Source organism: Erythrolamprus reginae, chromosome 12 (genome assembly GCF_031021105.1).
Source record: "Erythrolamprus reginae isolate rEryReg1 chromosome 12, rEryReg1.hap1, whole genome shotgun sequence".
NCBI lineage: Eukaryota > Metazoa > Chordata > Lepidosauria > Squamata > Dipsadidae > Erythrolamprus > Erythrolamprus reginae.
Window position 1 is genome coordinate 13,283,255 of NC_091961.1, and position 25,466 is coordinate 13,308,720.

The 25,466-nt window shown below is 40.7% G+C and overlaps 1 protein-coding gene across 2 annotated transcripts in view; it reads right to left on the reverse strand.

Annotated features, from left to right (window-relative positions):
- The window catches only part of ADGRA2 (adhesion G protein-coupled receptor A2), a 154,252-nt gene that overhangs the window by 31,260 nt on the left and 97,526 nt on the right, over positions 1 to 25,466 (reverse strand). The window lies entirely within an intron of this gene.

Below are 25,466 nucleotides of genomic sequence, written 5' to 3' on the forward strand. Positions count from 1 at the left end.
AACAAAAGCCGAGGGAAGCAAATAAATAGAATAATACATTAACAACTAGCAAAATAAATCACATAGCATACAATTTGCTCCTTTGTCACTATGTTAATACAGTTGTTAATAGGTATAAATAAAAATAAAAACTATATATCTCCAAACAATTGATTCATTAAAATATGTCATACCAAATATTTAAAACAAAGATAATTGTGCCCTTAGATAATTATATTTCATTGCATTTTTAATATATGGATAAACATATAAAGTTCTTCACTTTTCCTTTTCTATTCCTCACTCATTTATTTCCTTCTTCCTGTTTATTTACAAACATGCTTTAAAGAAAATGTTATCACATGTAAACATACATAATTAACTTTTAAAGCAAGACCACAAATGGAGTATTAAAAAAAAAATCATAATCCTGAGTGGCGTCTTATTTTACAGTATTTATTTATTGATTTGATTTGATTTGATTTGTATGCTGCCCCTTTCCGTAGACTCGGGGCGGCTAACAACAATAATAAAACAACATATAACAAATCTAATATTTAAAATAACTAAAAACCCTTATTGAAAACCAAACATACACACAAATATACCATGCATACATTGTATAGGCCTGGGGGGAGGGAATATCTTAGTTCCCCCATGCCTGATGACAGAGGTGGGTTTTAAGGAGCTTACGAAAGGCAAGGAGGGTAGGGGCAATTCTGATCTCTGGGGGGAGCTGATTCCAGAGGGCCGGGGCCGCCACAGAGAAAGCTCTTCTCCTGGGTCCCGCCAAACGACATTGTTTAGTCGACAGGACCCGGAGAAGGCCAACTCTGTGAGACCTAACTGGTCACTGGGATTTGTGCGGCAGAAGGTGGTCCCGTAGATATTTAAAGCCTTGTTGAAAGAGCCACCATGTGCAGTAGAATTCAAGCACTTTCAAATTATTTCAAATTTCCTTGCTTCAGCCATGTGTGGACTGTTTCTTGGGTTTTCACTGATTTATTCACTTTATTTAATATAATAATGGACATTTACAACCCCACCCTTTTCTTTTCCTGGGAAGCAGGAATCAATTTAACTCTTTGGGAGTCTAAATCTTCCACTTTCTGGTGTTTGACACACTTCAGCCATCAATAAAACACTTCAAAGATTCTGTACTTACTTGAAATAAAGACTCCCCCCCCCCGTCAATTAATTTATTTAAAATGAGAGTTGTCTGTGATTTGTTAAGAAATTGATAATGGAGGCATGGTTTTTTCCCCCCAGTTTTTATTTTCAAGACAGAGAAAGGAAAACAGAAAGAAAAGTTTTGGACTTTATTCAGACTAAATCAGGTTTTCCCAAATGGATTCATTCCAGAAGGGTTTCACAACTGTAACTGACTTATTTGGGTGAGGCAGAAAACAATAAGGACCTTTTTAGAAGATTGAAAATCTTTTACAGACTTTTTGCTGAACGTGAAGTGATGATTCATGGATCTGATGATTTAAAAAGGACTAAATAAAGGGCTGAAGGGATTTTTATATTATTAAGAAAGAAGCTAACTTTTGTTGCAAAGGAGATTTGATGTCACTTATTTTTCTGATCTGTGTTCTATTATTATTCCACTTTTAAAATTATTATTATTATTATTATTTCTTCTTCTCTTTTCTTTCCTTTAGATTTGTCTTTTATTGATTCAGTAACATCTTTCATAAAAATTATGCTTTGAACAAAAGAAAAAATAATTCTTTTCTTGCCCACTTCTGGTAACATCACAGGAATATGAATGGTTGCCCAAGCATACAAGGTATTTACTTATCTTTTGGATAAGCCCAACTAATCCCTTGGATGTTCTTCCTCAGCGAACAAACTTCCTCATTGTTTGAAACACAGTGATGGATTCCCATCTTTTGAAGATAAGTTTCTCTTAGTAGTTGTCCCATGGAGTCCAAAGGCCCCTCTAACACTATGCTCACATCAAAGAAGGATTTATAGATTCAAGAAGGTTTGTTATTGTTCTGTAATTCATTAAGGATCACCATCAAGACTCCTCCTTCCCTTGTAATTGTAACTTCTTCCTACTCTCAGCTTATGCTAGGCACTAAGAAAACAACAGTGCATACTCACACAAACAAGCCCACCCACACTTCATGATTTCTTGCCAAACAGAGTAGGATAGCAATTTTATTTTTATTTTTTTAAAATGTAGAGACTCTGGAAAAAGTGCAGGAAAGAGCCACAAAGATGATTAGGGAGCTGAAAGCTAAAACATAAAACATGGTTGCAGGAATTAGGTATGCTTAGTTTAATGAAAAGAAGGACTATGATGACATGATAGCAGTGTTCCAATATTTGAGGGACTGCCACAAAGAGGAGGTCAACTTGTTTCCCAAAGCAGTTGAAGAAACAATGGGTGGAAACTTATCAAGGAGAGATTCAACCTAGAACTAAGAAGGAATTTCCTTAAATGAGAATAATTAACCAGTGGAAGGAATTGCCTTCAGACTGGGTTTTTTATCCCGAGTCCTCGGAGAGGGGCGGCATACAAATCTAATTATTAAATAATAAATAACGTCTGTCTGAAATTGTTTTGCCGGCGTGTCTCAACCGCCTGTAATTAGAGGGTAATTAGTCCAAAAAGACACACACCACACAATAGAAGGAAAACCCAAAAGTCTTTATCAACAGAAAAACAGAAACAGCTCCCTTTTAAAATGTCAAAGGAATTTTCTGGTACACACAAGGCACAGGTTAAATGCAATCCAAATGCTCACCCAATAACTGGGAATTTGAGTCCAACTCTAAAGTCCAGAAAGTCCACACACAATCTTGAACAGCAAAAACCACGATCTTGATGAAACTATGAATCAGATAAACTGCCATGAGGCTAAAACAGTAGGCTGCTCTTTTATCTGTAGCACTAATTACAGCAGCCCCACCCAACCACAGGTGGCCTCATTTATCTCCTGCAATAATCCTTCAGTTGTTGTCTCCTATGCATCACTCTACGCATGTGTGGATGTGTCATACATTCTTGTTCAGAATCCAGGGATGATAAGGATGATTGATCTCTTCCTGGGCTGTCTGCCAAACTCCCCTCTTCCAAGTCACCCCCACCTTCTTCTTCTTCCGAGGAAACTTTACTCCCTGACTCTGTCGGCAATAAAACAGGCCTATGACATGTTGATGTTTCCCCTGCATCCACCTCCACATTCATTGGGGCAGGAGCTAGGGCAGGGCCAACCACAACAGAAATATTGTAGGATTTCTTGCTTGAGCAGGAGGTTGGACTAGAAGACCTCCAAGGTCCCTTCAACTCTGTTATTCTGTTATATCCAGGAGAGATAAGATTAACATTTTTCCTATATCCCAGAGGCCCTTTTTAGGATTAGGGGATATACCAATTTAAAATTTTGGCTTTTTCATACTGTAATGCCACATAGCTTATGTGCACTTTGCAATAGAAAGTGCTTTGCTCTTTCCCTTTGCTCCCCTGCTAAAGGAAAGGGTATGAAGCCAATTTTGCTGAGCTTCCTCGGAAATAGGAAGAGATGTCTTCCCATTAGTGGGAACTGCAATTTCCCTCTGTATCCATGATACTGAGATGCACCCATCTCCCATCCTCTCTAGCTGCTTTCAAGTAAAGCTTTCTCTCTCACCCTTATCCTGTTCCTATTTCACTGTTGGGGAAAGTAAAGATGATTTATTTTGCATAAAGTACCTGGATAACAGTAGTAAGAATATATAAAAGGAGCAGAGGTATGATGGGAATAGGTAGTCTATTTTGTACGATCTGGTGAATTCAAGAAGTTATATATAAGTTGCATGTTACATTTTGAAATATTTGGTTCATGAGAATGGAATAAGTGTTCTATATATTAATATCTAGATAGTTTATCTAATTCAGTGCAGTATTTGTTAATTGGAGAACATCTGCTTTTCCTCCTGTATCAGCTCTCAAATAGCAGCTAGTCATTCAGTGTTTGGCAAAGAGCAGCACAGTCAGAATTTTTGTGTTGGGTCAGATATATTTTTCTAGGCAAAGGAAGAATAAGGATGGAGTAGAGCAGAGCTAGATAGGGATGGGGTTTCTTGCACTAGAAACATACTGACCTGTGAGGGACCATCTGGAACAAAGCTACTGGAATAAATATTAGGGGTAAGGCTGATGGTAAGACATCAGAGAGTTATTGTTAATGGCGAGTATTCTGAGCAGAGACAGGTTACAAGCGGTGTGCCACAAGGGTCTGTTCTGGGTCCTATTCTTTTTAATATGTTTGTGAGTGACAGAGGGGAAGGTTTGGTAGGGAAGGTTTGCCTATTTAATATGTTTGTGAGTGACAGAGGGGAAGGTTTGGTAGGGAAGGTTTGCCTATTTGCCGATGACTCTAAAGTATGCAATAGGGTTGATATTCCTGGAGGCGTCTGTAATATGGTAAATGATTTAGCTTTACCAGATAAATGGTCAAAGCAATGGAAACTGCAGTTTAATGTTTCCAAATGTAAAATAATGCACTTGGGGAAATCTGAGTATTGTACAGTGGTCCCTCGATTTGCGCGTTCTCGATTAGCGCGAAACGCTGCAACGCGGTTTTTCAAAAAATATTAATTAAAAAAATAAAATATTAAAAAATAAAAAATAAGTCCACGCTAGTTCTCTCTCTCTTTCTCTCCCTGTTGCCGGTGTGGTATATGAGAGAGAAAGAGAGAGGCAGAGGTCGGGCGCATTACCGGGAGGTGGAGGCGGCGTGGGGACGCTGGGTGCCGGGGACTCCGAGGAGGGGGTGGACGTCTGTTCCCTGAATGGAGACCGCCGGCCGCTCAATCGGGCCAGCAGGGAACAGAATGGAGCCTTCCGCGGCGGGGCTGGTAAGGGGGGGAGCCGAGGGGGGAGCCGAGCCCAGCCCCGTGGCATTCACACACGCCCCCCTGGATGAGCGGCCCCGCATGGCCCCAGCGCCGGACTCCGTTGCCGAACGGCGAAACCGGAAGGGGCGAGGTGGGGGAGAATGGGAGGCTCAGCATTCCGGCAGTCGCAGCGCTGGCTGTCAACTTTTCTTTTTAGCACTGGGGAGGCAAGTCAGCTCCTGCCCAGTTTTAAAAAGAAAAGTTGACAGCCAGCGATTGTTCCGCTGCCGCCAGCATGGAGCCCACAGGGGATTCGCCTTCCTCCCACCCGCAGCCGAGACTGATCGTGGGCTCCTTCGCAACCTCGGAGAGCTTCCAGGGCATGAAAGCTCACGAAAACCAGGAAGCTCTCCGAGGTTGCGAAGGAGCCCACGATCAGTCGGCTGCCGGCGGGAGGAAAGCGAATCCCCCGTGGGCTCCATGCTGGCGGCAGCGGAACAATCGCTGGCTGTCAACTTTTCTTTTTAAAACTGGGCAGGAGCTGACTTGCCTCCCCAGTGCTAAAAAGAAAAGTTGACAGCCAGCGCTGCGACTGCCGGAATGCTGAGCCTCCCGTTCTCCCCCACCTCGCCCCTTCCGGTTTCGCCGTTCGGCAACGGAGTCCGGCGCTGGGGCCATGCGGGGCCGCTCATCCAGGGGGGCGTGTGTGGAGCGGCAAGCGGCAAGCGGCAAGTGATCTGGCGGGAAGACCAAGGGAAGGTTCCTTCAGCCGCCCAACACCTGATCCGCTCCGCAGCGCGGCAGCAGCGAGGAGCCGAAGATGGGGTTTCCCCTTTGCCTTTACCCCATCTTCGGCTCCTCGCTGCTTCCGCGCTGCGGAGCAGATCAGCTGTTGGGCGGCTGAAGGAATCTTCCCTTGGTCTTCCCCGCCGCCCACACGCAAACTCCACCATCTGCGCATGTGCGGCCATGAAAAAAATGGCGCACATGCGCAGATGGTGGTTTTACTTCCGCATCCAATATAACGCGGAAATCGGTTAGCGCGGGAGGTCTTGGAACGTAACCCCCGCGCTAACCGAGAGATCACTGTATTGGCAGTTCTGTGTTAGCAAAAACTTCAGAAGAAAAGGATTTAGGGGTAGTGATTTCTGACAGTCTCAAAATGGGTGAACAGTGCAGTCAGGCAGTAGGGAAAGCAAGTAGGATGCTTGGCTGCATAGCTAGAGGTATAACAAGCAGGAAGAGGGAGATTATGATCCCGCTATATAGAGTGCTAGTGAGACCACATTTGGAATACTGTGTTCAGTTCTGGAGATCTCACCTACAAAAAGATATTGACAAAATTGAGCGTGTCCAAAGACGGGCTACAAGAATGGTGGAAGGTCTTAAGCATAAAACGTATCAGGAAAGACTTAATGAACTCAATCTGTATAATCTGGAGGACAGAAGAAAAAGGGGAGACATGATCGAAACATTTAAATATGTTAAAGGGTTAAATAAGGTCCAGGAGGGAAGTGTTTTTAATAGGAAAGTGAACACAAGAACAAGGGGACACAATCTGAAGTTAGTTGGCGGAAAGATCAAAAGCAACATGAGAAAATATTATTTTACTGAAAGAGTAGTGGATCCTTGGAACAAACTTCCAGCAGACGCGGTGGATAAATCCACAGTAACTGAATTTAAACATGCCTGGGATAAACATATATCCATCCTAAGATAGAATACAGAAAATAGTATAAGCGCAGACTAGATGGACCATGAGGTCTTTTTCTGCAGTCAGACTTCTATGTTTCTATGTTTCTATGTTTTCTGCAGTGGCCACAGTTAACATATGGAAATCACGGAGGAACCTCTGACAATGATACCTAATTTAATGGATGTGATACAGGAATTTGGCAGTGTTGCTGAGTTAAAAATCAATAAATCTAAAACACATATGATAACAAAAAACTTGACCATGGAGCAAATAAGTCAATTAGGAACTTTAACAAAGATGAAGGTGCTAAAGAAGGTAAAATACTTGGGTGTCTGGATAACCTCTAAAGCATCATCTCTAAAATAAGACAATTACATTAAATTGTTAGCTCAGATTAAAAATGATTTGGAAACATGGAATAATCTCCAACTTTTACCTAAAATACTGTTCCTATTAACCTAGGAAAGAAATTACAAGGACTGTAAAAAAATTCATCTGGCAAAGTAAAAAAGCAAGAATTAAACTAACAGTATTAGAAGATGTGAAAGAAAGAGGTGGGTTTTGATTACCAAACTGGAAATTGTATTACCAAGCAGCTGCTATGGTATTGGCTCACCCTAGAAAATAGTAGAGTTCTAAGTTTAGAAGGCCACGACCTAATGCTGGGGTGGCATGCCTTCGTGTGGTATGAGAAATACAAAGTGCACAAATACTTAAAAAAACATTTAATCAGAAACTCCCTATTACAAGTATGGACAGAGATTAAGAAAATTAACCGTGCCCAAATGGATTTCCCCAATCGAGGCAATAAGATACCCAAACTTATTACAAAGCATCGCACTCCTAAGATATAAAGATCTTTTAGATCCACATTTGGGCCTAAAAACCAGACAAGAATTAAGTAATGAGGGTAGGGAGATAGACTGGTGGACATATGCCCAGATCCAAACAAGATTCTTGGCATTATCTTTTTCAGAGAGGGCAATGCGCCTTCGATAAAATAATCATGAAAAGTCAAGAAAAAATGATTGGAAAAATCTATAAATATATATTAAGATTCAAAACAGAAAGCATTATGTTAAAAGATAGTATGATCAGCTGGTGTAGGAATTTTGGGCATTCAATAGATATGGATAAATGGGAAAATCTTTGGAAATACAATTGGTAAATAACAAAGTCTGTTGTATTTAAAGAAAATCAAATGAAGATGTTCCACAGATGGCATTTGCTATCCAATAGACTTTCTAAAATGTACCCGAATTCCCAACCGAATTGTTGGAAATGTAAAAAAGAGATGGGCACTTACTACCATCAGTGGTGGACCTGTTCTAAAGCTAAATATTACTGGAACCTAATCGAGAAATGGCTAAAAGAAATAACACAAGAGGAAGTGGGAAAGACTCCAGAATTCTTCCTACTAGGTATACCTTCTCAAAAATATAAAAAAGAAATTCAATACTTATTAATACATATTTTAACGGCAGCCAGGTTAGCCTATGCACAAAGATGGAAGGATGCCGAAATCCTAAAAGAAGAAGAAATAATAAGATTACCGATTGTGCCGAAATGGATATGATGATCCACCTCTTTCGTCAGGCATGGGGGAATTGAGACTTTCCCTTCCCCCTAGGCTTATAAAATTTATGCATGGTATGTCTGTATATATGATTGGTTTCTTAAATTGGGGTTTTTAAATTAACTTAAATATTAGATTTGTTTACATTGTCTTATTATTGTTGTTAGCCGCCCCGAGTCTACAGAGAGTGGCGGCATACAAATCTGATTAATAAATGAATGAATGAATGAATGAATGAATGAATGAATGAATGAATGAATGACAAGGCGGTTAAAAGGACAAGAAGAATTTGAATACAATAAAATTTGGTATAAGTTTTATGATTGGTTGAACAAAAGAATACTTATGTAATAGTAAATTTTATATTAGATGGTATAAAATTATGCAAATTCAGTAAATAGTAATACTTATAGCTTATATTTTCTCTCTCTACCTCTTTCTCTTTTTTAATATGATATGTAAGACTCTTCGAAACTTCTGAGAAGAATGGAGCAGTTTGGCTCCATTTTTTGTTATGTGCTTTGTTTGTGTCTTTGTTTTGTCTTGAAATTAAAAATCAATTTTAAAAGTTTTTTTAAAAAAACATATGGAAATCACTTCCACAGGATTTAGGGCTCATCAGCAACTTGGAAAGCTTGAAAAAGCATGTAAACAAATGCTCAGTATATAACATTATTTATTGCTCTCCAAGCTTCTCCTTGGCTGAGAGATTCCAGAAAATCCCATGCCATGAATGCCTTTGTCACTGTAAATCAAGTACCATTACTTTCAACCTTATCAACAAGATCTGTAACACAAATTTATTACACCTTCCTTAACCCTTGCCCAGTCCATGCATTCTTCATCTTGATTATCTTTGTCTCTCTATGATAGGAAAGTCACCAAGCTCTGTTTAATGGGAAGATCTGGGAAGACTTCATTAGGAACAGTTTAGGTTTGATAAAACTTGCTCAAGGTTTAATAATAACAATTGCTGTTAATTCTCCTGTTTATCTCTTATGATTGAGGATGATCTCTTCACTGAAGCCTTAGTAGGTAGCCCTAGACTTACGACCACAATTGAGCCCAAGCTTTCTGTTATTAAGTGAAACATTGATTAAGTAAATTTTGTCCCATTTTATGACCTTTCTTGCCACAGTCATTAAGTGAATCACTAAAGTTGTTAAGTTAGTAGTAAGGTTGTTGAGGGAATCTGGTTTCCCCGTTGACTTTGCTTGTAAAAAAGTCACAAAAGGTGATCACATGACCCCAGGATACTGCAGCTGTCATAAATGTGAGTCAGTTGCCAAACATCTGAATTTTGATCATTTTATGACCTTTCCTGCCACAGTCCATGGGGATGCTGCCATGGTCCTGTGTGACAAATGGTCATAAGACACTTTTTTCAGTGCAGTTGTAACATTTAAAGTCACTGAATGAACAGCTGTAAGTCAAGGATTACCTGTATATAACAACTCAATATTTGAAGTGGTTTACTTGAACTTACACTAGTTCATATTGCAGTTTGTTTTATTCAACTTAACTTTTAAGCTTATTTTTATTTGTCCCTATGTTTTATTATTATTATTATTATTATTATTAATTAGATTTGTATGCCGCCCCTCTCCGTAGACTTGGGGCGGCTTACAGCAATGATAAAAACAATATATACAGTAATAACAATTCTAATACTTGGAATCTAAAATAACAATAATACGTTTAAAAAAGTCTAAAAAACAAGAAACCCCAATATATAAAAACATACATACAGTCATCATACACAAAAAACTACATAGGCAGGGGGAGATGTTTCAGTTCCCCCACGCTTGACGGCAGAGGTGGGTTTTAAGGAGTTTACGAAAGACAAGGAGCGTGGTGGCAGTTCTAATCTCTGGAGGGAGCTGATTCCAGAGGGTCGGAGCCACCACAGAGAAGGCTCTTCCCCTGGGTCCCACCAAACGACATTGTTTAGTCGACGGGACCCGGAGGAGACCAACTCTGTGGGACCTAACCGGTCGCTGGAATTCGTGCGGCAGAAGGCGGTCTTCAGTAGTACAGAAGTTGTACTACAATATACTAATATTATTCATGACAGCAATACAGTGTTCCCTCAATTTTCACGGGGGATGCTTTCTGAGACCGCCCGCGAAAGTCGAATTTCCGTGAAGTAGAGATGCGGAAGTAAATACACTATTTTTGGCTATGAACAGTATCACAAGCCATCCCTTAACACTTTAAACCCCTAAATTACAATTTCCCATTCCCTTAGCAACCATTTAGATTATTACTCACCATGTTTATTTATTAAAGTTTATTTGTTTCTGTATAGTCTGGAGGACAGAAGGAAAAGGGGGGACATGATCGAAATATTTAAATATGTTAAAGGGTTAAATAAGGTTCAGGAGGGAAGTGTTTTTAATAGGAAAGTGAACACAAGAACAAGGGGACACAATCTGAAGTTAGTTGGGGGAAAGATCAAAAGCAACGTGAGAAAGTATTATTTCACTGAAAGAGTAGTAGATCCTTGGAACAAACTTCCAGCAGACGTGGTGAGTAAATCCACAGTAACTGAATTTAAACATGCCTGGGATAAACATATATCCATTGCAAGATAAAATATAGGAAATAATATAAGGGCAGACTAGATGGACCATGAGGTCTTTTTCTGCCGTCCGTCTTCTATGTTTCTATGTTTCTATTTAAAAAAATATTTATTAAAGGCGGATGAAAATTTGGTGATGACATATGATGTCATTGGGCGGGAAAAACCGTGGTATAGGGAAAAAACCTGCAAAGTATTTTTTAATTAATATTTTTGAAAAACCATAATATAGACTTTTCGCGAAGTTCGAACCCGCGAAAATCGAGGGAACACTGTATATTGTTTTAGTATCAAAAGCTGACTGCAGTTAGACAGTTGGTGAGTGTTGGGTGGCATAGATGTTGAACAGTAATTTAATAGTAATTTTTATTACAGTCACAGACCAGGATTACAAAGAAGAAGCATTAAAATAATAAGAATTCTTAGCGTCTTTATGAATGTTGCCACCCAGGGGGTGTCTGAGGACCAGCTAGGAGAGCTTCTTCCCCTGGAAGAGCGAAAGGAGCCCTTACGATGAAAGGTGGGCAAGACCTTCCACTTATTCCCTTATTCCCCTCTCAATGGCCATAGCGATTAAGTTCTGGACTGTAGGGTCAAAATTGACAATGGAAGTCTCACGGAGACCAGCAACAATGGGTGAGAATGTGGCAGAGGCTCTGGAGGCAGGAGCATCAGATGTCAGGGGAGACTCCCCAGATATCTCTATCAAGCAACCAGAGATTGGAGTTGTCTAAGGACAAAGCCTCATAGGTAGCAAATGAAGCCACAACAGCAGAATTTGGGTCCAAACACACTCTGGCCACTGATGAGGCACTTGAGGAGGTGAAACACATCTCCTGGTGGGCATGAGCTGACATGGCGCATCAGGAGTCCCGCACGCTGGCTCGTCGGTTCTCATCCCTCTTAGTGACCTTGGGAAGCTTGGAGGGAGCTGCAACCATCTTGGCATCTGTTTGTGTGAAGCACCTGCCTTGGAGGAGCCCGAAGGCTCAGTCACTGAATCAGAGTTGTGGCATGACAATTTCAATGATACCATCTTCGCAGGGCAGTTTGTTGTTTGTATTCCACAAAAATACAGTGAGGGACCCCAGCCCTTTTTATCATGAAGGCCATGTTCAATCCACCTTTCCCCTCCCTCTCCTATGCTCCAAGCTTGGGCTGGTCCTTGCCCTGCCAATTTGGCAGTTCTGAAATGTGCTGGTGATAAGATCATGGTTTTTCAAATCTTGCGGACATGAAGTTACTGTCATTCTCTCCCGTTTCCTTTGCTCTGTTTGCCACCCGCCCATTCTTTCCCCACCATCATTCTCTGCAGACTCTTGAGAAAGAAGGGATGAGTGCAGACCACACTGCTAGCAGCTGTTCCTCTAAATCATAAAACTGAACAGAACAAAAGCAACCAGCGAACCCATCCTCTTAATCCCAAGGAGACAGCTGGATGTGGGAACGAGGAGTTTCAAATATTACAAAAACACTTCTTCAAGTGCTCCCTGAAATGTACACATGCACATACATTGGCCACCAACATGTGTATACAGAGGGACCTCTTCCTGACAACAGAGGGATCTTCCAACATTTTGCAAAAGAAAAATAGATATCTTTGCAATGTTCTAGTTATCAAACAAGGAAAGAATTGGGCCCAGGTTCCCAATTGGTATTGCTGAGGACCTGGCTGCTCTTTGTCAGTCATACCTTTTTATAGCCTACTCTATTTTTCTCCCACGAGACAGAATGGACGGGAAGTGGTCACACCTCCACCTCTCCTGTCTATGGAGATTCTCAGTCACCCACCTTTCCAAATGACAACTGGACTTCTAGGGGGTTTTTTCCTTGAAGATGTTACTCTTCTCATCCAAGAAGGTTCTTCAGTTCTTCGATTCTTGGATGAGAAGCAAAACATTTTCAAGGAAAAAAGTCCAGTTGCCTTTTGAAAAGCATCTTTGGGACTTCATCTCTCCTACAGATTTAGGTTTCCAGGTCCTCAAGCAAGAGAACAACAACAACAACAAAAATCCAGCAGAACAAATCTAGTCACTAGATCAAATCTGGTATGGATTTCTTCCATAGCAGTTTAGAGGCTGAGAACTACAATTCTCAGCAGTAAGGCGAGTGGGGAGAGACCCTGGACATTATAGTACTGCTGGGCAATCTGGAATGTCTCCTCTAAGATTAGAGGGGAACATTAAGAATCTCTGCTCAGCTAGAAAACTGGGCAAATACAGGCTTCCACTAAGCCTGGATTTCTTCATCCATTTTGCAAAGACAAAATTGGGAGTCAGAGGAGGAGGGGAGAAGGAGACCATGTGTTCTGTCTTTTGAATGAGGGATGGAATAAAAACGTTTCAAAAAATCAGATTAGTTTCCGTTTTGGCACACTTTCTTTCCAGCCCTGACTATGAGCCATATATGGGCTGTCTTTAAATGAGATCTGATTTCAGAGAACTCATAAACAAAGAGAAATGGAGAGAAGAGCAGGCTTCCTTTGCTCACAAGGACAGAGGCATTTTGGAGCTTGAATGGCTGGCGCCCTTGACCTGAGGAGGCAGCTGTCCAACTCTGGGGAGGAGATAAGTTATATATCAAGCACACACACACACACATATACAGAGAGAGAAAGGGGAGACGGAGAGGGAGAGAAAATAGCATGAAATGAAAGCAGTTGGCTTTTAAGCATTCCTTATGTTTTGGGGCCAGTGCTTGTGATGGAACACAGATGTGTGTAGCAACCTGGTAAAGTCCATCTTCTAAGTCAAATTCTTGATCCATCTAGCCTGACTTTGCCGGCATTAATTGGTAGCAATTCTCTAAGCTTGGAAAAGCTGAGATCTGAATTTGGGACCTTCTGTCTATAGAGCAGATATGCCACTGCTAAACAATAACTCTTTCTTGTCGTTTTTCACTTGTTTTGCCCCAGTTTCTGAGATCTAATGCAGCTTGCAAGACAAAAGGTTGGTTCTTCTCTTCTCTATATGTAAGGCTGTCCACTGGGTAGAAAAAAGAGAGCTACTAGCCAATATAAGACCTTGAAGAACAACTTTTGGTTCTTGCTCCTTTTTACCTGGTTCATTGCATTATATCAGTTTCCATATATACAATTTAACAGAACCAGAAGCTTTGAGCAAATCTACTTGGCTAGGATAGAATAAAAAAAATGTCTGTATCTAGGTAGCTTAATCTCCACAAATATAGGCTTTTCCTAGAGAGGTGGACTTCCACACAAGGATAGTTTTAAGGTTGTATGTCTAATAAAAGCATATTGGATGAGTGCCTTTTCTATAGCAAGTAGGAATCCTGGCTTCTCCCAACAAAAGCTGGAATTCCAACAGCTACCTAACTATGCTAAGTATTGCACCATCTACACAGCAACATCTCAATGCAGATGTCAAACTCACTATTATGAGTTAAACTGTAGATCACAGTATTCTTGCTCTGCGTAAGGATAAGGGCATAGCAGAGCCACCAGAAATGAATAACTTGGGGGCAAAGTTCTTTCTTTATCTGACGTTAACTTTTAAGCATGTGATAAATTAGAATGAAGGGCCCTTGTAAATGCAATTACAAAAGGCTTCTGTCTGGTGTCCAGTTTGGAGGAAGTGCAAAGATTTATCAACTCCCTTTTAGAAAATATAATGGCAGAGCTGCAGACATAGGAGGCTGCTGTGGAATAGAAGGGGAACTTACGAAATTTGCAGATGATATTAAGCTGGCAGGAATAGCTAACCTTCTAGAACAGTGTTTCCCAACCTTGGCAACTTGAAGATATCTGGACTTCAACTCCCAGAATTCCTCAGCCAGCATTTGCTGGCTGGGGAGTTCTGGGAGTTGAAGTCCAAATATCTTCAAGTTGCCAAGATTAGGAAACACTGCTCTAGAAGATAGGCTCAAGGTCTAGAAGGATCTTGACAGGCTTGAACACAGGGCCCTATCTAAGAAAAGTAAAGTCCTACACTACAATTAGGTAAGAATAACCAAAAGTATACATATCAACTGGGTGAAACCAGGCTTAATAGCAGCGACTGAGAGGAACGTTGGAGCCTTAGTGGACAACCAGCTAAATATGAGCCAGCAGTGTGCAGTGGTAGCTTAAAAAGCCAATGTAATCCTAAATTGCATTAACAGAGGGATACAATCAAGATCAAGTGAGGTACTAATACCACTCTATTACCTAAAGCCACACCCACAATGTGGTAGTAAAAACTTTGGTAGCCCTTTGCTGCAGGGGAGCCATAGCAATGTTCCAATATTTATAGGGTTGCCACAGAGAGGAAGGGGTCAAGCTATTTTCCAAAGCACCTAAGGGCCAGACAAGTAATAATGGATGGAAACTAAAGGAGAGATTCAACCTAGAAATAAGGAGAAACTTTCTGACAGTGAGAACAATCAACTAATGGAACGGATTGCATTTGGAAGTTGTGGGAGCTTCATCACTTGAGACTTTCAAGAGGAGATTGAACTGTCAGAAATTGTGTAGTATCTCCTGCTTGAGTGGGGGGTTGGACTAGATGACCTATAAGGTCCCTTCCAATTCCGTTAATCTGGAATTGCTGGAGACAAAAGACACCATAGTCATAGAGGAGATGGAAAGGACTTTCCACACAGGGCTTTCAGGGAAAGGGGAGGGGAGAGGGGGGAGGAAGAGGAGGAGATGCAATGTTTAGTACAATTGTTCATATTGTTCATATACAAAAATCAATGCATAAGGTACACATATCTATAGGATTTAGTGATCCTCCAATGTTGCAGTCAAATTGCTGGGGAAAATAATCTAAGAGTTTTTAAATTTCCCAAACATTCGAAGTGCACAAGACAGAGACATGCCAATGAAATTTGTGTGTATATCAGATAGAATGGCAACATTTACTGGAACCTCAAAAATCATCACCTCCCTGTGATAGTTTGATTGATTTATTCTCTTTTCCTAAACCTTTTGGCTTTACTTTCCCCTTTAATTTTAACTATTACAGTTATACTGACTGGTACACTCAGTCATGCAGTGGTTGATTTAATCACAATTATAATAATAATTATCTGGCTTTACAGATAATACCATGGTGGTATTATGTATATCATACAAAGCTAAACCCAGCTCAATTATATCTAGGGGGTTGGACCTGATGACCCTGGAGGTCCCTTCCAACTCTATGATTCTATGATTCTAGAACTTTAAGTTCACCACGGGAACCAGTTTAATACTCGTATCCAGATGGGAAAGTTAATTGTGTCAAATATGATATTGTTCTAAGGTTGGTGGCTTGAAGAAAACCACCATGCTCTAAAGGTCTAAAGGCCCTGGCAATCAAATGGCAGCCAGCTGCCCAGGAAAAACCAATTCTTCTTGTTTAAAGATGGGTGATGGGTGATGATTTCATCCAAACTAAAATAGAGTGGAGGTGGAGTCAGTAAATCTATGCATCAAGAAGCAGCAAAGCAAAAAAGAACCATTTTTTCCCAAGGTCTGGCTGCTAAATTTATGGCGTGCATCTGGAAACAGCAGCTGGGGATAGAATTCATGAATTCATCAGGCAGAGGAAGGAAATGTCTGTATATTTCACAGGAAGGCAAAGGAAGAAAGATCTGAATGTGTCTGAGGGTGCATGCACAAACAGAAAAGGTTTATTTTTCTGGTGACGGGACAGGGGCAAATGGCTCGAGCCCACCTGTGCTTTGAATAAGTTATTCATCTCTTTCAAGAGGCAGCTTCTAGGAAGGGTAACCTGAACATAAACAGATTACCCCTTTCAAAGGCACCAACACTTTCTCTCATTCTTAGAGATGTTGAAGATTGTTCCTAAAACATTTCTCCCAATGATAGCCTTGATCTCTGATTCCCTCTACTCCAAGTCCCAAAACACTTCATCACCTGAATGAGAAAACTGCATAGCCCTGGTATGAGATTATCACAGTTGGTCTTTTAAAGCATTTTTGACAATTCAAAGCCTTTTTTTTACACCCCCATTTACACTCTCATTTTGAAGGAGGGGTCTGAATGAATTATATTGGGTGGAGGGAGCACTTATCACTGTGCACTGCCTTCTATGTACTGTGTATCTGTTATTATTAAAAATTAATAAAATATATTTTAAAAAAAAGACAACTCCAAGCCTTTAGTTTTATCCGTGATGGTGAACAAGTGGAGCAATATCGAAGGGCCCATGAGCCGGGGTGGCGCAGCAGGTAGAGTGCTGTACTACAGGCCATTAAAGCTGACTGCAGATCTGCAGGTCAGCGGTTCAAATCTCATCACCGGCTCAAGGTTGACTCAGCCTTCCATCCTTCCGAGGTGGGTAAAATGAGGACCCGGATTGTGGGGCCAATATGCTGGCTCTGTTAAAAAAAGTGCTATTGCTAACATGTTGTAAGCTGCCCTGAGTCTAAGGAGAAGGGCGGCATAAAAATCGAATAAGTAAGTAAGTAAGTAAGTAAGTAAGTAAGTAAGTAAGTAAGTAAGTAAGTAAGTAAGTAAGTAAGTAAATAAGTAAATAAGTAAATAAGTAAATAAGTAAATAAGTAAATAAGTAAATAAGTAAATAAGTAAATAAGTAAATAAGTAAATAAGTAAATAAGTAAATAAGTAAATAAGTAAATAAGTAAATAAGTAAATAAGTAAATAAGTAAATAAGTAAATAAGTAAATAAGTAAATAAGTAAATAAGTAAATAAGTGAGATGTTGCCCTATGTCACCTCCAGCACGCCAGTTTATTTTGAACCTTGGGGAAGGCTGGTTTGCCCTCTGCACATTTCAGAGAAGCTTCCTGAATCCCCGGAGTGCAAAAAACTGCCCAACGGGCAAACCGGAAATTCATAAAAAGAACTTCCGGTTTGCCTGTTGTGCTGTTTTTTGCACTCCATGGCTTCAGGAAGTTTCCCTGAACCCTCCATTTTTTCTGAACTCCCAGTTTGCCCGTTTGCCCGTTTCTTCACCGTCCCAAGCTTTGGTGAGGCCTGTGCGCATGTGCAGGGATGGGGGTAATTGTGTGCATGCACAGGGGCAGCGCAAAGGCTGTGTGCGCATGCATGGGGAAGAAAGCCTGTGGGCACACTCACACACACCCTTTTGGCACGCGAACAAAAAAAGATTAGCCATCACTGCTCTGGGTTGTATGCAGATACTGTATATCCAAGGGTAGGACCCTTTTGTTTTTCTGCCATGTTTTTCTGCACTTGATTTTTATAATTTTTATTAAAGAAATTTCCAACAGAATGAAAACAATGCAAATATTGAATGAAAGAGAAAAAGAATAGAGAAAAGTAGTAGTAAAGTAAAAAAGAAATAGAGCAAAGAAAAGGAAGAAGAAAAGAGAAATGTAATAAAATGGCTTCCAATCTTCTTAACAGCAGTTATAAGTGCATTTATATTTTTAACATTATATCTTAATATCCTTCTTTCCATAATTTCCTCTTTCTAATTGTTAAATCTACAAATCACTAGTTCTTCTTTTTTTTTTTGCAGCAAGGCGTGTGCACACACACATAGGGAGACATACACACATTCCTATACTTACTCTTTCAGCTCCTGCCTATGTTTTCCTTACTTTTTGAGTAAGGAAGGAAACGAGAATCAGAAGACAGTATTGATCCTTCAAAAAATGATGAACATTATCTGCACAATTTGCAATGTTGTTTAATTACTGTTAACCCAGGCAAAACTGTTTGAGGAACTGTTTGTTTCTCCTTATTTCTAGGTTGAAAACTGAAGGCTAAATGAAGAGTTTATCTATCAAAAGCCAAGATTTTGCTTTAGACTGACATTAAACTGTTGCTAAGGTTCCTTCTCCACTCTTTCCTGAGATATCTTAACTGATCTTATGTTGATAAGTGCATTAAAGAGAAGAGAAGCAGATGCCAAGAGATCTCACTTCTGCTAAAATCCTACCTCTGCTTTGGTTTTGTGCTGCCTGTTTGTCACAATAATCAGTTGAGTTACTAGATTTTCATCTATAAGAAAAAGCAATGTTGATGTGTCTTCTCCATTCTTAGCAAAACTTGGATTGCATGAATGTTGGAAACAGGCAGAACTCTTAATGAAATCCAAGATATAGATCATTGGATTCCTGCCAACTTTTCCCAACTTCTGCCTCTCACCGCTCAGAGCTAAGGAACAGGATCACAACAAAAAGGAAGAGGTTGTGTTTTTTCTGTAATTTTAACTCTACACCCTGCCTCATCCCTCTTCATTTCCTTCCATTTCTACCAGCTGCTACATTTCACGAAACACAGCATTGTGAAAGCAGAGATTTGTGACTGATCTAGAAAAACAAGCAACAACCCACCCACCCCCATACAAACATTTATTTCTCAGTATTTGTCAGGACTAAGCTGAGATAGCAGAGTAGACCTGCTGAACTTTAAACTGTTGGCATTAGCCTGTGCAAAACCAACTATAAATAAATATGCTAAGGTTAGGTTTAAAGCAAGTTTACTGTACAAAACCGGAGCTAGTTTTTCAAATGATCTGAAGTATGGTGGTTCAGAAAAAGAGACCTTTGGCATTCTTCTGTCATTAGCACTAAGTCCAAGTTGGGAGAAAAACATTTTTGTTATTACATTTTGTAATAGCTGGAATATAATTCTGCATTTGGCCATCCCATTAGTTTATTCTTCCATGCAAAAATGACAGTGGACAAACTATTCTGCTTTTTGTTTTTGAAGTAGCCATATTCTGAATTGTGGCTGATTCAGGACAAACAGGACCACTGCAAAACACCACAGAAATGTTTGTGTTCCACTGGAACCCAAACTTTGCTGTGACACATGGGGACAACAACAAATTTAAGATAGCATTTCCTCAACCAAACTTTACAGCATATTCAAGATGAAACCACAAAATGATGGATAATAGTTGGGAAAATAAACATAAAGCCTAGAAATTGGGAACAAAAAGCTAGGGTGCCCAAGTGGTTAGAATGCAGTACTGCAGGCTAATTCTGCCAGCAGTTCGATTTTCACTGGCTTAAAGTTGATTCAGCTTTTGTCCTTCTAAATGAGGACCCAGATTATTGGAGACACTATGCTGACTCTATAAACAGTTTAGAGAGGGCAGTAAAGTACTAAGGATTGAAATATAAGTCCAAGTGCAATTGCTATTGCTATCCATTTTAGAAGTTGTGGGTGCTATATTATTTTGTTGTAGTGTCTTTTACATCCTCTATCATCGATAGTTCAAACAGCAGTATGAGTAGAGTAAGCAAATTATCCTTGCTCTGTTCTATTGATCTAAATCACACACATGTGTATATTAAATGAAGCAGTCCAAGAACTGAACCCACGAGTTCATGACTCAAGGCTTAGTGAGATGTGTTGAGAACTTGCTGCTAATGTCTTCTGCAGCCCAAAATAGAAAGATGCTGTTTCTGAAGTTTGAAGTTATTGTGCTATATATCAGACACAATGTGATTCACATCTGTAAAGACACATCTGTCTATCCAGAGTGCAAGCATATGTGATGCTAATATAAATGCTTACTGTTTTTTCTCTGGTTCATCAAGCAAATCTTACTTTTCTGGTATAAATGAAGTGAGCTGAAGTCTGCGGGCAGAAAGAACCCTTTGCAGATTATCACTTTCTCATATCCTCTTTTTCCCTTTGCTCATAACCTTTTAGAGAAAGGATCTATAAATGGATTACTTGTTTTTAAATGGAAGCCCAAAGCAATGTGAAGGCTACATGTTGCTCACCCTTGCTTTATGCATTAATTGGTTGTCTTAAGCTAGGTATTTGGAAGTTCAACTCCTATCTGCCCTAACTAACCCAGATTATTGAGACTATTGTCCAAAACATCTGAACATCATAAGCTGCCTTCCTTGAAGATTTAGGTAGGGTGATGACTTCTCTGAAGCAGCCATTGGCCATGTTTCATTTCAAATCGCTGGAGATTCTAGATGTTCTTCAAAGGCAAAGACAATTTCTATAATATGCTATGAATGCTACTGGGGAATTGAACAAAATGACCAGATCAAAGTCTCCTAGAAAAGATGCAGTTTGTGTGTTCGTCTAAGAAAATCTACGGAGTCTATGGAGAGGGGCGGCATACAAATCCAATAAAATGAAAATGAGAATAAAGCAATAAATGTGACTGGGAAGTCTGGAGGCTGTTGGGGCCTGGATGGGTGTCAACAGACTCAAACTCAACCCGGATAAGACGGAGTGGCTGTGGGTCCTGCCTCCCAAGGACAATTCCATCTGTCCGTCCATTATCCTGGGGGGGAAATCATTGACCCCCTCAGAGAGGGTCCGCAACTTGGGCATCCTCCTCGATCCACAGCTCACATTAGAGAACCATCTTTCAGCTGTGGCGAGGGGGGCGTTTGCCCAGGTTCGCCTGGTGCACCAGTTGCGGCCCTATCTGGACCGGGACTCATTGCTCACAGTCACTCATGCCCTCATCACCTCGAGGTTCGACTACTATAACGCTCTCTACATGGGGCTACCTTTGAAAAGTGTTCGGAAACTTCAGATCGTGCAGAATGCAGCTGCGAGAGCGGTCATGGGCTTCCCAAGGTACGCCCATGTTTCAACATCACTTCGCAGCCTGCATTGGCTGCCGATCAATTTCCGGTCACAATTCAAAGTGTTGATTATGACCTTTAAAGCCCTTCATGGCACTGGACCAGAATATCTCCGAGACCGCCTTCTGCCGCACGAATCCCAGCGACCGATTAGGTCCCACAGAGTGGGCCTTCTCCGGGTCCCGTCAACTAAACAATGTCGGTTGGCGGGCCTGACCCTCTGGAACCAACCTTCTCTGTGGCGGCCCTGACCCTCTGGAACCAACTCCCCCCAGAGATTAGAACTGCCCCTACTCTCCCTGCCTTCCGTAAACTCCTTAAAACCCACCTTTGTCGTCAGGCATGGGGGAACTGAAACACCTCCCCCGGGCATGTACATTTTATGTATGGTATGTTTGAGTGTGTGTTTGTTAGCAAAATGCGGTTTCTTAAATATTTTAAATTATATTTGGATTTGTTATAAACTGTTGTGTTATGCTGTGAGCCGCCCCGAGTCTGCGGAGAGGGGCGGCATACAAATCTAAAAAATAAATAAATAAATAAATAAATAAATAAATAAATAAATAAATAAATAAATAAGAACAACTGCTGTCATTTTCTCTTGTGCTCTAACAGTAGGTGACTAGGGGATATTATCTCTGATATAGATAACAACATGCAGTCATCAGTGTTAGTCCTGTCCTTCATGAACTTGTCCAGTTCTTTTTACAACTACGGTATCTAAGTTAGTGGCAATCACATCTGATAATTGTGAGTCATTCATTCTTGTGTGAAAAGGGGTACTTCAAGTTGTAAAGAGAGAAAGAGAGAGAGAGAGAGAGAGCATTTTATCTATGATGCATTATCATACATTTCTTTATCTTATTCCCCTGACTCTGTGAAAGAAGAGAAGGCTGAGCTGGAAGATGGAGTTAAATGTATCATACGTTTGGAGACATTGTGTTGCCACAAGAAACCCAAGTTCACCCCCCCCCCAATGAATTTCATTGACCCTTATCTAGCGCCAAAATAGCTTTCACTGTTAGTTGACTAGATTCTTGTACAGAGGTAGCAATAATAAACTCTTCTATGCTTTGAACTCAACAAATGCCTCTGGTTATTTGCACCAGACAGACTTTCCTCTTTCCCAAGAAAAAAGTCTCCAACACCATTAACTTTCCTTGTAAAGCGGATTATTGAGTCCTTTTTGTATACAGTAATCCCTCGCTACTTTGCGGTTCATCTTTTGCGGATTCGCTACTTCGCAGGTTTTTTCAAAGGGGGCTTAAATCCATTAAAAAATTTAAATCCATTAAAAATTCATAAAATTCTTCTACAGTACTGTACTCTATTAAAGAAACTGGCAGGATATCACATGTAGTTCCAGCTGAGAAACATTATAGAATGACTGTTTAATGCAAAGGGTGGGTTTTAAAAGTCCAAATACTTGTTAAATGCATAAAAAATATCTTTCCTCTACTTCGCGGAAATTCATTTTTCATGGGTGGTCTTGGAATGCACCCCCTGCAAAAAACGAGGGATCACTGTACTAATATTTTCATGGATGATATAAGTTTCTTTTTTCTTTACTCTACTGACCAGAACTGCACGAAGAAAAAGAGCAAGAGATGCATCTGAAAACACATTGATGGGTTTAAATTAAGAGCTGCTGATTTGAAAAAAGAGAAATAAATTTCTAAGCTTAAGATAATTTATAGACTCATAAGGCTTAGAGAGAGTAACGATGTTTCCTCTGAGATTCTGGGTCAAGTTTACAAGGGTTTGGGAAGGATCTCCATGGGAAATCCATGAAAGAAAAGTATGTCTAAGAAAAGAATTCCATTGGCCATTGAAATATGTTGCTTAAAATGAAGACTTTGTGGCTAACTAGCTATTCTTTATTGCAGGGATCTCTAAACCTGGCAACTTTAAGACTTATGGACTTCAACTCCCAGAATTCCTCAGCCAGCCATGCTGGGAAATTCTGGGAATTGAAGCCCACAAGTCTTAAACTTGCCAAGTTTGGAGACCCCTGATTTATTCCATTGTAAATGCTATATTTTAGGATAGGCCATTGATTATAAACTTGAAAGCTTTTTACAAATAGGGGAGAGGAACTGCTGGGCTTAGATGAAAGGAGCTCCCTTCTCAAAGCATCCTGCTGCAAGGGAAAATGTTTGCAGCACATGTTCTGTGGAGATCGAGCAACAAGTAGCACATACCATCTAGGCCAGGAACCAACCCACAAAGCCCACATAACTCTCCTGCCCAGAACAAAGACTGTCCTGTTTTCCACAGCTCAAAAATAATTTCCTTTGGAATTGGGAGGCCCACCACCCCACCCACATTGTTTTCTGATGAGGTTAGATGGTGGGCTTCTTTCTCCTTGCTTAAAGGCCCTCTTTGTCTCCTGGAGTTGGGGTGGAGACCATTAGTTCATAGCATTACCAGGGCTATGGTTGTCAGTGAGGAATCCCTTTTTAACAGCAGATGTTTTTAGCCAACACTTGCTTATAACAAGAAGTATCTTATCCTGGCTGGTTTCACACAGCTGCTAACACTTTAGCCACCTTGATAGTATTTTATAAATTGAGACTTCAGTTTCTTGAGAGACAACTAAGAAGTTCTAGGATAGAACATCCTGGGCCCAATCAGCAGTTCTGACTACAGACTATTCCTGGACAAGGTCTCCTGGCTCTTTTTCATACCGATAAAACCATACTAAATGGGAATAGGGATTTTTCATCCCAGATGAAAAAGTGAATATCTCTGCTAAACAGAAATATTTACACTGTACAAAACAAAGGCTGCTTCTATTTCCTAATAAGGATGAGCTACAAGTGAAGAGGATTTAACCAAAGATGGAGATGGTGCAAACTTAATTTTTAAGCGACACTTGTTCTTAATATGTTTTTAAAAGCAGTCCTCCAAACAAAGATGATTCCATTGTTCCTCCTTCTACAGTAGGCTGTGCCTTCAGAAAATGCCTGATGATCTTGATTCCGTTTGTCATCTAGGCTCTATATCTCTGATGCCGAACTTATGGAGTGCATGCTACAGGTGGCAGGCGGAGCCATCTCTGCGGGCATGCAAACCATTGTCCTAGGTCAGCTCCAGCGCGCATGCTGGGTGCCAGTCAGCTGATTTTCAGCTGCCTCCACACATGCTGACCCTCCCCTCCCAGGAATTTCCACGCAGCCCATTTGGGATGCCAGGTAATTGAGCCATTCCGGGTCCTCAGAGAGAGGTGGCATACAAGTCTAATAAATAATAATAATAAGTACAGGGTTTGCACAGAAACTCCGGTAGGATAAAAAAATGGACTTCCCAGAAGTCCATACATTTATTTACCGGTATTTATTTATTTAATAAGATTTCTATGCCACCCTTCTTGAAGCGACTCAGGGTGTCGTACAACATTAATACAAGTATTCAAGAAATCTAATATCTCTAAAAAATTTCTAAACACATTTAAAAATCCCATGCACATTCGCATACACTCATCCAATGAAATCATGTCTCATTATTCATGGCCCCCATGCCTGCCGGCAAAGGTAGGTTTTTAAGGCTTTGCAAAAAACCAGGAGGGAGGGGGTGGTACGTATCTCCGGAGGGAGTTCGTTCCAGAGGGCTGCAGCCACCACAGAGAAGGCTCTTCCCCTAGGTCCTGCCAGTTGACATTGTCTGGCTGACGGGACTAGGAGAAGGCCGACTCTGTGGGACCTAACTGACAGCTGGGATGCATGAGGCAGCAGAAACGGATCGTTTCCAGCCTCTGGAGGCCAGGGAGGCTGTTTTTGCCCTCCCGGAGGCTCCAAAAAAGCCTCTGGAGTCTGGGGAGGGCAAAAAATGGGCCTACTGGAAGTCCTGAACTAGGCTGTTTCTAGTCTCTGGAGGCTTCAGGGAGGCCTCCTATGCCCAAAGCGAGGTCTGGGGTGGTCATGTACAGATGTGTGGGGGGATGGGAGCATAGAGGGGGTTGTGCACACATGCACAGGGGGGTGGGTCAGGACAGGGGGGGCATTGTATTATGGATGTGGGCAAACATATGTGTGCTAGCACATGTGTCCTTTCGGCACCTGAGGAAAAAAGATTAGCCATCACTGCTCTTTATGAAGTATGGATTGGTCCTTCAGCAGAACCTGATATTGTAAGTAAAAAATAAGGTAAAAGTGAATGCTGATATTATTTCAAAAACAGTGTGTAAAATAATAACAGCAACAATTTTAAATTATTTTTATAGCTTAATAGAATTGCGTATAAACACAGTAATAATGGCCAGGTATAGAGGGCGGTGCTGAAGGAACAGCTCCTTGT